Source organism: Diachasma alloeum, unplaced genomic scaffold (genome assembly GCF_001412515.2).
Source record: "Diachasma alloeum isolate Michigan unplaced genomic scaffold, Dall2.0 Dall_scaffold_00289, whole genome shotgun sequence".
NCBI lineage: Eukaryota > Metazoa > Arthropoda > Insecta > Hymenoptera > Braconidae > Diachasma > Diachasma alloeum.
The window spans coordinates 1,342,521-1,357,356 of record NW_021680428.1 but is presented as its reverse complement, the minus strand read 5'-3'; the positions used below and the strand labels follow the sequence as shown (position 1 = coordinate 1,357,356).

The 14,836-nt window shown below is 42.8% G+C and overlaps 1 protein-coding gene across 3 annotated transcripts in view; it reads left to right on the top strand.

Moving 5' to 3' along the window:
• LOC107038960 (fatty-acid amide hydrolase 2) overlaps positions 1-14,836 on the top strand; it is a 135,673-nt gene that overhangs the window by 79,384 nt on the left and 41,453 nt on the right. For 2 of the 3 annotated variants that reach the window (XM_015258339.1, XM_015258336.1), the window contains one exon: positions 2,632-2,868. The exons of the other annotated variant lie outside the window; for it this stretch is intronic. The gene's annotated coding sequence lies outside the window, so the exon portion shown is untranslated. The remainder of the gene's footprint in view (positions 1-2,631; positions 2,869-14,836) is intronic. 3 annotated transcript variants of the gene reach the window in all.

Below are 14,836 nucleotides of genomic sequence, written 5' to 3'. Positions count from 1 at the left end.
TTCAGAACAGGCAATCAAGCTTGACCAAACATCATTACTTTTAAACCACTGCTTGTCCATGTTGGCGGAACACTGGCCTAACTCTCCCTCCCCCCACAACTTCCGGGAGCGTTTCTAATAGAACCCCGACGCGAACGGAAAATAAATTACGTCGATTCCCGCCATTGCTGTCTCCTCAAAGCCATCCGTCGTTGCAATCTCATTAAATCCCTCCCATCCATTTCGATATTACATTCATAAAATATTCCATCCGATTTATTAAATATTCATTTAAACGCATCCATGAATCTTCCTCAATACCCATCACCAGACTGACATTTATGGGACGAAAAATAAAACCCCCCACCGACATATATCACACCCCGTAACTTTTTACTTAACATCCGTCAATAGATTTTCTCATTAAATCGATTATTACACAGTTCAAGGGCTCAGCAAGTAGTTAATGCCCTTCACCGATCAGTCAGCGGCGCGGCAATAGGGCGGGGGAGGGAAAAGGTGTAACAGGTTATTCGAAGCTTCACTCGGTCAGTGTGGGGAGCACACGATTCAACGATAAATCAATCGCCTTTGAAAAACGTAAAAACAAATGGCTTTCAGCATTAGAGAAAAAACATGTTCAATCCGGCTGGGTTTAGATTACAAACTTTTTTATTTCCCTTAAGGCTCTGGTATCCTTTGTACCCTCTATTTACTCTCATTTATCAGGCACTCACTTATTCTTTTAATCGTAGCGTTGATGTTTAAAAATACAATAGCCTCCCTCGCCCAATTGACCCTTCGTAAATGATTTAATTAACGTTGGAGGTGAGGAATGAGCCAAGATTGCTCTGGTGTACCTATACTGGGCCAAACTCGATTATCAAGTGTCGGGCGAACCCCGGGGCAACCTTGGCAGCAAGAATTCTAACACTTTAGATACTATTTTCGATGTTTAAAAATATAATCATCTCTCTCACTGAATGAACCCTTCATAAGCATTTTAATCAATGCAGGTGATGAGAAATGAGTGCGCCAGGATTGCCCCAGTATTCCCCCAACGTTGGCAAGTCTTTCTCTTATATTTACACCTAGTCGACCTAGTGGAAGCCAACCTCAGTTACCAAGTATGGCCCCAGCCTCGAAATTAAGTTCATCATCAAGTGTTGGGCGAACACCGGCACAACCCTGGTGATGAGGAATGAGCCAGAATTGCCCAGTATTCGAAAGCTAAGTTGCCAAGTAATGCCCCAGCCTCAGAAGTTCATCATCAAGTGTCGGGCGAACCCCGGGGCAACCTTGGCCGCAAGAATTCTAACACTTTAGATACTATTTTCGATGTTTAAAAATATAATCATCTCCCTCACTGAATTAACCCTTCATAAGCATTTTAATCAATGCAGGTGATGAGAAATGAGTACGCCAGGATTGCCCCAGTATTCCCCCAACGTTGGCAAGTCTTTCTCTTATATTTACACCTAGTCGACCTAGTGGAAGCCAACCTCCGTTACCAAGTATGGCCCCAGCCTCGAAACTAAGGTCATCATCAAGTGTTGGGCGAACACCGGCACAACCCTGGGGATGAGGAATGAGCCAGAATTGCCCCAGTATTCCCCCAACGTTGGCAAGTCTTTCTCTTATATTTACACCTAGTCGACCTAGTGGAAGCCAACCTCAGTTACCAAGTATGCCCCCAGCCTCGAAACTAAGGTCATCATCAAGTGTTGGGCGAACACCGGCACAACCCTGGTGACGAGGAATGAGCCAGAATTGCCCCAGTATTCGCCAAACGCTATGCGAAGTCAAGCTAAGTTGCCAAGTAATGCCCCAGCCTCGGAAGTAAGTTCATCATCAAGTGTTGGGCGAACCCCGGGGCAACCTTGGCTACAAGAATTTTCAGTCTTAAGATCCTATTTTCGATGTTTAAAAATACAATAGTTTCATTTGCTCAATTGACCCCTCATAAGCATTCTAATTAACCCCGGAAACGCTAATTGATTATGAGAATGTGTCAAGTTGTCACCATTGACTCACCAGCGTCAGCTATATCCGGAAGTAGTACATTGGGCTGTAATACCGTCTAGATGCATATGCCAGCACAATCTGTCTCTATTCGCTTCCATCGTATGCATGTACATTGGTACTTCCGTCGAGTAACGACTGCCGGGCCAAACACACTGCATACCCCGGCTAATCTCATGAACACGTACACAACTATTCGTGCTTACATGTAACTTCCACCTACATAATACAGCATTATCTCTCTAGGAGATTTATCCTTTAATTAATAGTGCATTACTTGAAATTTTTTAATTCATGGAAGTGCATAAAGTTATGAATCACCAGACAGCCGGGGGATTTTATGGATCAGATAGCCAACGGTGAGTACATAATTTTATCATCTTTACGGTTCAAAACCCAGGGAAAGTTCATCGAAATTGTTTTTTTTATTACCTTGAGGTAATAAGTATAGAAGACATTATCCTTCCTGTGAACTTCGAGAAATCACTCTTTTTCTGACATCTGACATTTGCGAATTTTTTATCAAGATAAATTTTTCCAACCGTTCTGATCCATAAAGTAGCCGGTGGCATGTCGTTACGGAGCTCTAAGTTACCCTTTACCCATGACTTAATTATCACATTTTTTTAGGATTGACGTCAACCCTCACCTCCTGAGAAGGCTGAAACGAAAGGTCTCGGCGGATAATATGCTGGCCTCCGTTTTTTGTCCAAGTGTTGGCGCAGCACTGGGGGAAGGTTGGCGAGGATTCGACGAAGAATTGTGTATCTAGGACTGGAGTAACGAGTGATTAATGCTTGTGAGTGGAGACCGTGCTTTGGTCAGTCCGTCAGAACGTGAAGATCGGCACGCCAGAGTTGGACCGAGGTTTGATTTTTTTAAATTTTTCATACTCTCTCATCCTCACGTGAATTGTACAACATTGACGTAATTTTGACCCAGAACTGGCTGTCTTGGCATCGAGCGCACAAGTCTTGGCCCAATGTTGGCAACCAACGTTTGCCCGATGTTATTACTTTCAAGTATGTTTAGTACTAAACTTGATACCGAATTTGAATTTTAACTCTAAAGTTTCAAGAATGTAACCTCGGCTTAACCTCGGCGAAGTGTTGGCAACCCAATATTCGGCTCAATGCTATCATTTTGGACAGATGTCAGCTAATATTGGCGAAATAGTAGCTCAATTATGGTCCATCATGAAAATTTCCTGAGCTACAAATCTTGGCCCAATGTCGGCAGCCAAGCTCGGCCCAATATTATCACTCCTACGGGATCCAAATGGCTACTTTTACGTGGTTTAACTCATCAATTAACCCGCGTCATCTCGTTACGAACTTTCCTATACCCCATGACTTCATTATCGTCCGGTCCTTTGCGGAAGCGGTATCAGTATCTCCATCAGAACGACGTCATCCCCCACCTCCTGAGCCCGTTGAAGTGCAAGGTCTCGGGTAATAACATCTTCAGCACGTTCGTGACGAAGCCTTGCCTTCCTTTTTCAGTAGAAACCACACTTTGTTGGCAGCACTTGCAATCTCTGTGGTTCAGCGCTTCCTGCAGTTTATGATCCAGACGAGGGGCTATGGAATATCAATTGGACCACTTGCATAAGTAAACCCCGCTAGTAAGCTTAAGCTGATTGAGCAATAGGTCCCGATAAGAAGCGATGCGAAACTTTCAGGTGCTGTTCATAAACAGGATCAGCGTAATATCAATGATAAGCGTGACCCAGTACATAGTACTGTGCACATGGCCTTTCCCAAGCAATTCACAGTTATCTTCGTCCAATAATAGATGATTCCGAGTTTGAATTACCTTCTAGTGTTTCGCCTATTTCAATGGAAGTGGAGTGCTCTTGTTCAGGTGGATACGGATCTACTTCGCCTCAGACACTTGAGACGAAGCACTTTATTGTTCTTATCGGAGTTCATGTACGTTGATTACAACATCTAAGATTTCCCTGTTCGAAGTTATACCATCATGGGTTGATGGGTGAAAGTTATTGCGTTCATTATTAATTCCTCGGAAAAGAAACATTATTTTTCTTCAAGCAAAATTCCTTCTCCTTTTTTTAAAATTGTAGGATCGTAAGATCATTGTCTCCTCATCGACTATTGACTCATTTCCAAATATTTTCGTCTCAACATCCTCTAATTTCTTTCTTCGTTTTCTCACTGTCGCAGCTACCTCTCTCTGTGCACTCTTTGTCACCCAATACCCAAACACTTCTCATCTCACACTTCAATCTAATAAACTCAACCTCTTCTGACATTTTAAAATTGCCTTTTGACGTGCATCTGTTCATTCTCCTCTCGAACTCCTCTCGGAGTATCATTAGATCATCACACGCGATGTCAAATCAATCATCAAGTTTCGTACAGTTTAAATAAACGCCGATAGTTATCTTCAGAAAAAAATCCTACAGCTTACTCTCCCTCTGCACGAATGACGGCTTTTCATGGGAGAAATTTCAAGTACAGATGGCTATTGTTACCCAGTGAATAAACAAACTTGAACATTAGTTTCCGGGATAATGAATTCACCAACCGGTGAATTTCTCACCTAGTCCCCTGCCAAGTTAGCTGAGACGGTTTCAAATGTCTCCATGAAACTTTGAACGATAAGTGGTGTGGCCCTGAGAAATAGATGGAGTTGGGGGTGGAAATCCCTCCCGCGAAGTTTCTCGGGGATCAGGAAGCAATGCGGTGGACCACGAGAAGCGCCGCAAGTAGGCTTCTACTCGTTCGTGTTTCTATCCCAGCAATTACCGGTCCTACGGTTATAACCAAGTCCCACGGACTTGCCTCTAGGCAAGCTTGGTAGACCAAGAGTTTAGGTGGGACATATCGGAGTTTCGGCGAAAGCTGTCACACATACTCACTAGTTTCAACACAACGTCAGAGTTTCGTAGCATTTCAAACAAGATATTAACTTGTCTCAAAGTTTTTGTTGATAGTTCGGAAAATATTGGTTCGGCAAATTTTGATGGGAATAATTAGCCGGGAATTATTGGTGCCTGCAGCTGGTAATTAAGCTTTTGGTTCGGAGTTTGCAGCAGAGAATGATGGCTAATTCGTAGAGTTTATAGATGAGTTCAGCGGGGGAGTCAAGATTGTGGGGCACATCAAAGTAGCTGAAGCATAAACTGGTTTACGTGGATTCACCAGTATAATTGGTGATTATGTAGGGCTATATCTGGGGTTGAGATACATTCATGTATGCATCAGTAATCGAGATGAAACTTGTTAATTTGCGCCGAATAATTTGACGGAGATGTCGGGAGTAGGTGGTAGTTCGTGGAGAGGATCATATTTTCTAAATTTATTTTCTGAAGAATGTCAATCGTTTAATTTAATTGAAACTCGGCTGCCGACATTGGGCCAATAGTGGGCCAAGACTTGTGGCTCGTCGTAATTTATGTAGAGGACCTATCAGACGTGGGTCAGACCCAGTCCTGGAGGACATTGGCTAGCTACTACTTTGCCAAGATTATCCTGAGATTAATTGCGGAGGTAGAGGATCAGATTTAGTGTGGGATCCACTGCTGAACACACGTAGAAGTGATGATATTGTTGGGTGTAGCTTCAGTTGAAGCTTGATCGCCAATATTGGGCCAATTCTTGAAGCCGACCTTCCCCCAACGTTGTGCCAACACTCGCAAATATCGCCCTATCGTCTCTCAGAATGCTAATTCTGTATTATTGAGGTTGGGACAAACACTGTACACTTTTTGGGCCAATGTTTGCAGCCAACCTTCCCCCGAGGTTGTGCCAACACTCGCAAATCCTGCGTAATCGTCTTCCAGAATCCTAGCCATGTCTTTCTAAAACTCCCTCATCTCTCTTTTCTGTCGCGCACGTAAAAAATTACTAATTCCATTCATCACTCTCATTCCTCTCGCAATATCCACGAACACTCAACTCACACATCTCCCGAAGACAATCACCCATGAAATACTACACCTCCCATCCAACCTTTTGAGAGAACTAATTTTAGTCTCGAAAATTCACGATTCCGCCGCAACAATTTTCAATGAAACCTCGCCGAAACCCAAGCTAACGAGTGGAAACCACATGGCAAAACTCAGACTGGGTTTTAACGTTGGTACAATGGCCCTCAGTGTGTTCATACATTTCAAAAACCGAACGTGGTTTTCGATTCGGTGGATGTAATACCGCGTCAGTTTCCATTGGCTGTTGGACAACAGCAAAGGGACAAAGCCCTCTCCCCATTTTCATCTTCTCATTTTTTATTTTCCCCGGAATATTCGCAATCAATATGCATGAATCAATTAATATACCGCATTATTTCACGGATGTGGAATGCAGTCATCGCCGTGTGAGTATCACAGGTGGTGTGGCACGTTGTTACGTATTTTTGTTCCTTCGTTGTTGTATTTTTGAAAATGGCCAAAGTAATGGGAAAATAAAATCTTCGATTTTTGTCAGGGCTTTCGCATTTCTATCCCCTATTGTGTGCAGTGTTCTTGCTCGGGCTTTTACTTTTAACTGGGTTAGAACAGGTGGTCTTTAAACCTCTTATTTCCAGCTATGGTGTGCAAAGGAAGAACAGCGGAAAGTATATTACATCCTCACTGTAGCATCCTCTAGGCTAGCTGAAAAGATGATGAAACCTCTCATTCTTTCACTTTGATGCAGCATCAAAGCACTCGCAGCGTGATACATTTACCCATTACTCATAAGGCATTCTAAAAATGCAGTTGGCTGGCACAAAATTTTGATATTTCGGTGTAATTTTGAGGAGGCTGTATTGAATTTGATTTAGGCGGGAAAAATGATTGAATTTTTAATTTTATTTGAAATTCTATGGAATTTCAATTGTTTGAGCGGCAGGAAGACGAGAATTATACAAATGATTTGAAAATTCTGGGTCATTTCATACAGAATATTTATATCCTCATTAAACATTAAAGTTAACTGAGAAATTCCAATTTTCCTGCTGAACTGTTGGAACGAAAATCATGAAATTTCAGGAATCACTGAAAATTCAATAAAATTCCAGAACTTTGAGCAGCGTAAAGACGAGAATTTCTTAATTTATTTGAACTTGATTGAATTTTCAGTGGAACATGAATATTCAGAACCAAAATGACAAGAATTTACAATTTTTCCCTGAAATTTCCTGATTTTTCTGAATTTTCACAGAATAATTGAACTGAAAAATCAAGTATTTTGTTGATGCTCAGATCATTTGAACAGAAAATTAATAGAATATTTGATTCGCACACTGAAATTGACTTCTAAAATTCTCGATTTCTTTTCCTCACAATTACCACGAATCCCATCAATACTTTACCCTCGAATATTTTATAAAATATTCCTTGCGCCTATAAATATCCTGGAAAATCCTGAAACTCTGAAAGAATTACCACAAACGATGAATTGACATTTATTCATCCCCCCCATGAACTTCCAAACTCCCGATCCAAGTCTACCCTCCAAACTTCTCCTTGTGCGCGCATTATCGTTCGGAAAAACAGCCCGGGGTCATGTGAATTCTCTCAGCCCCCGAAAGGGAAACTCATCGATAAACTTTCCCGGTATCACGATACTATATATCGCGACTGAATAACGGAGACATGCAATTGCTCGCCCCAGATTTGCATTAAAATAATTCAGATGACTAACGAGGTCTGGGGGATGGCGGGGGTTGAGTCTAATCGGGCCAGGCTGAAGCTCCAACTCATTAGCCGGATGGATTCGTTTTAATTTTTTATTCCTCCATTGCCACTCGTTCAGGTACTCTCCCTGCTTTGCATTTCCCCTGCAGTTGGCGCGAATAATCTCATCGACGCAATAGAGAGCTTCCGCTTTGGGCTGATGGAAATTTTCTCAACTTGTCTCATCTTTATTTTGCACTCCGGCTTTTTCGCCTCCATTCTGTTTTTGGAATCTTCAACGATGGCCAAAGCGCAATGTGGGTCGAAGAAAAATGAAAATACCCGCGTTACCCTGGATTTTACGGTACAAAGGGAACAAAGCGTCGAATGTAGACCGAATAGACGGGATCCCCAGGCATTTGTTCTGCCCCAGATGTGGTCGAGGTGGCCAACACAGTGTGCATGCGCATGGACCTGAGATTTGAAAGAACTGCCATTTTTTTTTTTCGTCCGGGGGGATTGAGAGGTACGAGAAAAATAGGGAAATACATATCATCGCTAAGTATTGAAAGAAACATACATTCGTGACATACTTTGCGGAGCGGGAGGCAATAAGTTGAATGTTATTACATTTCTGGGATATTTCGGGGAGTCTTGGGTATACATTGCAGTTTAAAGGCATTCTTGCATAATTCAGTGTTGTACATGGGCTTCGGGCTGTTGTAAATGAGGAATCACGTTTGGATTTCTTTCAATAATTCAGGACCATTTCACTTTTGTATGCACACGGAAGGAATACATAACAAGTGCTTTAAGTCGTGTAAATGGAATGTTACAGAATCGGACGATATTGCCGAGTGTCGGCACAGTACTGGGCGAATGTTGGCCACCGACATTGGGTCAAGAGTTGAATGATTGATTTTGATTTTTCAAATTGTGAATATATTTGGAAATCGCAATGTCGAGCCGAGATTGGTCGAATGTCGGCAGAGTACTGGGCGAATGTTGGCGGTCGACATTGGGCCAAACGTGGAACTATTAATTTTTTTTTAAATTGTGAATCTATTTGGGAACCGTAATATCAAGGCGAGCTTGGTCGAGTGTCGGCCCAGTACTGGGGGAAGATTGGCGGCCGATATTATACCGACCGTTCGGTTTTTATAAAAAAAAATTAAAAGTGAATCTATTTGGAGACCGTAATGTCTTCTTCTCAACGTCTTCTCGAGCATTGGCCGAGTGCTGGGCGAATGTTGGCGACCGAAGTCGGGCCAAATGTAAGATTTAAAAAAATCTTTCAGACTATTAAGAGTAAAAAATGAAGATACAGTGATGAATAACAACATGAATTACCAAATTGTGTACAAAATCGAGTGCTAGATCCCCCAATCCCTTCTGCTCCATCTCCAGCAGACAATACATTCCCCAATACACCTGCTGCTTTCAATACAAAGAGTCCACATATCTTTCAAGACTCCCGTCACTGAGAATTCCAAGATAGGATGCAGTGAATTGAGCATCGTCACTGAGTGGTGAAAGAGCACGAACTATTCGAGTTGATCCTTCGGGACTTGCTCTCCAAGCATGTGTACACGCCCTCCCACCTTGTACCTACAAATGTCGGAGCGCTCTTTCTCTCACCCGACACCCCTGCCATTTCCCGGGGAAAAATAGTTCCACGGCGTCCCTCCAGAGGAAACGACAAAGCAGAGAAGAGGATAATAACAGCTTCCAGTTGTTCCCATTCAAAGTGAAAACTCGAGAACCCGCTTGATATCAAACTCCGAAATGCTAATGGTTTTAAGAGGCTTCAACGACTGAGTAAATTTTCCACGGAATCTCAATTACTCCGGAGTTATAATTGATATTGACGGACCAATTCAGAAGGACTCCGACCAAAAGAAAAACTCTCGAGTGTCTGAAATACCTCGAAACTGAAGTCATTAAAATCTCATTTCGAACCTCAACTTTTTATTTGCCATCATGACACTTGGAGTGAGGTATATCTGCCGCTGCCGGAGCCCCGCGACACGGAATCTTTTCCACGACGGGTGCAACAGGTTGTCAGGGTTAGAGAATACCCACTAAATATTTCATAAGAATTTAATCCGTGATCGAAGAATGTCTCGGAATTCGACATTTAAGTTGAAGCCATCAACAGCTGCGCTCGAACGATAGAAGAACAGGTGAATTATTCTGTTTTATTTTCGAATGGGAGTATTTTATTCGTCAAAAACGAAATTACAAATTTTTCGCGTCGGGAGATTGATTGCATTATTTGTTTGTTGAAATAAAATTATTTGGAACCTTGGCTGCCAACGCCGGGGCAATGTTGGCTGCCAACGTTGGGGCAGTACTGGCCGCCAACGTCGGGGCAATGTTGGCTGCCAACGTTGGGCCAATGTCGGTTGCCAACCTTAAGCCAATATTGAATTCAATTTAAAATTTATTGTCATAGAAAATCCATTCAGTAGCAAACTGTTAATTTATTTCTAAAAATACACAAACTTTGTTGTGAAAAAAGCAATTTCCTACTTGTTTCATATTTTCCTGTTCCAGCGCTGATACTGCGTTTTATGCAGAATACACAAGTGGTTATCGTACAACAGGAGTTACAAATTTCTTTTTTCTCCGTCTCGTTCAGGGATAAAATCCCTCTACAAGCGTAACGACGGTATGTGCAGCTTCTCCGTAGAAATACACGGGTACATGGTTATGTGTAACGAGAGCAGAAAATCCCAGAGCAAAGTTTCTAATCGGGTTTCGGAGTTGGAATCGCACACCCGCTTTGACCATTTCGCATCGTTTCCGGATGTAATCTATTCGCATGAAGCGGGGCATAATGATGGATGCGGACCGGAAGTTGCAGAATAATCGGGAGATAAATAAATCATTTGATATGAACGAAATTAGGGAATGTGAGCTGGAGGAAGTTGTAGGGGATCAAGTGTTGGCCAGTGCTGGGCCAACCTCAGTCAATATTGACGCATTCGTGATTTCTTTTAAAAGTAAGTGAATCTATCTCGGAACCGTAACGTCGGGCCAATGTTGGGCGAGTGTCGGCCAGCCCCTGGGCGAATGTCGGCCAGCCCCTGGGCGAATGTTGGCCAACCCCTGGGCGAATGGTGGCGGCTGTTGTTGGCCTGAGGGTTGGGCATTCGTACAAAGTTTGCAATGGTGAATCTATTTGAGACTCGTAAAATCTAGTCGAGTGTTGGTCCAGTGCCGGGCGGATGTTGGCGACCAACACTGGGCCAAATGTTGGGCGTTCGTAAAATCTTTTACCCTTATTAAACAGTGAAAAATGAGACTTCTTCATGTAAAATTAAAAATAATTGTCCAGAGGGGAAAAAGGACAAATTTATCGATTTCATATTTTTCTCAACTCCGGTTGTTCACCTCTTCGGAAGGGGGATGGGATACCGAAAATAAAGGGGAATCGAAAAGAGGTATCGAAATAGTCGTAGAAGAAATAATCAGGAAATGAGCGTCAATTGAAATTTATTGAGGTTCATCAGTGAGTTGTATATACTCTCCAGTGATCACCGTGAATCGAGGCAAGGGCAAATGGCTTGTATACGCCAGAAACCCAGGATGAAGATCTCTCAGTGTCCCTCGTCGAATTACCATTCGATATTGGAATCGCATAAATTTAATTTTCACACCAAACTCGGTGGACCATCCTGTGCAAGATGTATAGGAAATGGACTGGATGGTAGCCCATGGGGAATGGCCAGTGATAATTGAGAATTATTTTCCAACAGCATGTCTGTTAATGCGTCGCTAGAATGCATCATATCGTGATCAGTGATTCAATTTTCCGTCGGTGGAATTGTGAAAAAAAGAAGAGGCGGAAAAACCGATAGACAGTGGTGGCTGAATTTCCAACGACCCAATTTCCCAGTGACTTCATTATCCAGCATTTATGCTGGTCCTGTTGATGCTGATGACAAGATGCATGCGCCTGACGTGCACTCATTGTTCGCGCTCTCTCGCCGGAAATCGATACTCGATGCCTTGTATCACATCAACATCGGCCGAATTCATCTTCAAAGAGAGTTTGGACGTATATACTGTCAGTTCTGTTGTCTGTCAAGTGATGTGGCTGTGAGAGGACAATGAGGCACAATCATCCATTGTTTTAGGGAGGTGGTTTTTACTGGATGGACGAGAATAGACTGCTGAAAGTCTCGATTGAATTGGCGATTCAATAGCGAAGGAGCATAATGAGATAAGTGTATTCCTATAGTCATTTAACGTCATTTGTCTCAAGATGGGAGACGTTGAGGACCCCTAGGAGGCTCAGGGTGACGAGGGTCATGAGGCTTCCTGCTGATCACCACCGTCATCAATTTGACGTTATTATTCTTTCTAAAGACATCTTAAACGACCTCTCGAAGCAATTCGTGAAGATCCCGGGACCTTAACAGCCACTTACCTTTCGATTATGCGAAATTCAACTCCTTCGAATCTCAAGGTGGCCTCCATCTCCTTTTGATACCTGCCCCAAGTGTTGAACCCTAAACGTTCGATCCTCCAGCTTAATCAAATTCCCTAGAAAGCTTGAACATGCCCAGCCCCGATGACTGCGAATTTCATAAACTCCATCGACCGAGCCTCGAGTAGATTCAAAGGAATGATAGAGCACAGAAGTATGATGAGATGAAGAGTTTATCGAAGAGGTGTCTTGTGGACCAGAATAAACTGTTGAAAGGATTGAATTGGCGATTCAGTAGCGAAGGAGCATAATGAGATAAGTGTATTCCTATAGTCATTTAACGTCATTTGTCTCAAGATGGGAGACGTTGAGGACCCCTAGGAGGCTCAGGGTGACGAGGGTCATGAGGCTTCCTGCTGATCACCACCGTCATCAATTTGACGTTATTATTCTTTCTAAAGACATCTTAAACGACCTCTCGAAGCAATTCGTGAAGATCCCGGGACCTTAACAGCCACTTACCTTTCGATTATGCGAAATTCAACTCCTTCGAATCTCAAGGTGGCCTCCATCTCCTTTTGATACCTGCCCCAAGTGTTGAACCCTAAACGTTCGATCCTCCAGCTTAATCAAATTCCCTAGAAAGCTTGAACATGCCCAGCCCCTATGACTGCGAATTTCATAAACTCCATCGACCGAGCCTCGAGTAGATTCAAAGGAATGATAGAGCACAGAAATATGATGAGATGAAGATTTCACGATTTTCTTGAAGTAAAATGAGAAAAGTTGGATTTGTCAGGGAGGGATTATACCGTCTGAGTGAAATGAAATATTCCCCCGGAGCGGCTATCTCCTCGGAATTGTCGTAATTAGGCATACCAGGTCCAGACGATTCTCGTGACATTTCACTCCGACTCCGTGTAAATTAATCCCTCGGAACAATGGCATTCCATCTAATTTGGTTGATCCTCGACACTAATTGAGTTCGCGTTAACGCCCGATGTATGGAGCTTTGCGCAATCATACTAATGTTCCTTTGATGGTTCATCACTGTGAAGTATCAGATTCCCCAATCATTTGGAGGTACTTCACGCCGAGCGGAATCATCTCGACAAATCGTTTTGACACCCAATTACGACCCTTCTGTTGTCTGAAACTGAGGTATCAAGACATGCCTTCTGGCCATTCTAGAGCTTTCCCTCAAGGATCTTTTGTTTCAAACTCATGATGTCTTACGAGACGCCAAAACCACCAGCTGCCAGACGATACAGCAATGGAATCGACGCAACAAACTTGGAAAACTTCAAAACTGGAATGACCCCGTCAGCTGCAAAAATCCGTCACGACTTTTCCGACAGTCCAATAATATAGCCCAGAGATTGCAGAAATTTTGCTTCACCCAAACATCCACAGCACGACAGCATTTCAGGCGCTACCATCACCACCAGATTCCCGCTTTAATTACAAATTTTTATGCGCCACTTATTCTCGTCGACAATACGAGACAATTGATGTCTATCTAACAATGAGTTTGTGTAACGAAGGTTTATCCAAGCACGCTTCTCTGCCCAAATTCAACAGAGACAGTCACGCGATGACTACATCCCTTAATCGACCACGCACATACACTGGCTGTCGTGTGTGCTTCGCGTTCAATTAACGAGGGTGCCAGCTTCTCTGTGATCTCCAGTGGGAGCTCGAGTGGATAGACAGCTACGGATTCCAAGCGTGTAATGATCTGTCGATGAAGTAGCCCAGAAGAATTGTGTAAAAATATTTACCGTCTCACCTGGAGATCACGAGGCACAATTTTTTTTCCAATTAACTTGGATTTTTCTTTCATAATTCATCGAGGTGAGGGAATCTCTGTGATGCTGGAGGGGAGTGAATTTCCCACTGCAAAAAAAAGTACTCTCGAAAGTAATTAGCCCCGGGGAATTAAAAAAAAATGAGGACTGATTGGTTCTCTGAATTAAAGAGGAAACTCGATTACTCAGGTAAGGAGTTTGGTGGAAGGCAAAAACCACGCTTCGAGGCCTTCGTCATAACTTTTTCCGCGGCTTCCAGTCCCTGCGAGGGATCCTCTATTTTTTTTCCTAGTCACGCGGCTGCGGATTCTACGCTGTACCGCATTTGCACCCTAATCGGGGGGCCACAGAAGTACCGGAAGCCACGGAAACCCAGGCTGGTATGTTTATTCCATTAGCAGTCTCACACTCGGCAGAGGGCGAATGACGAAGTTTCGGCTCAACAGGGACTCGAACCGCTGGCCCGTGGTTTGACAAAGCCATAGTTAGGTGACACGGGGGCTAATGAAGGCTCCGTGGAACTTTGTAACTCACGTTCATTCATTTTTCCACCGGAATTGGAGAAATGTGTCGTTTACCCTCACGGAAAAGTTACTCTTATTTATATATGTGAAATATATGGATTTTATATATTCCATATAGGCGCCAAATTTCATATAAAAAATATATCCATAATATATTCCATGAAATACATTTCCGAATTATATGGATGACATATTTTATTTATACGTGATGTATACTTTGAGTGTATCTCATGTCCTATAATCCATTTCCGAGGTGAAGGGATGGTATGTAACATTTATATCGGAAATATACATTGAACATATTTCAAGATATATAATGATTATATCCAACTTATGTGAGTTTTACATTTGAATTAATGACGAAAGGTTGTTCTTTTTTGGCCTTGCGGTCTCTGGGCAAGAGACTGCCCAATCCGGCAAAAGAAAAAAAAAAAAAAAAAAAAAAAAA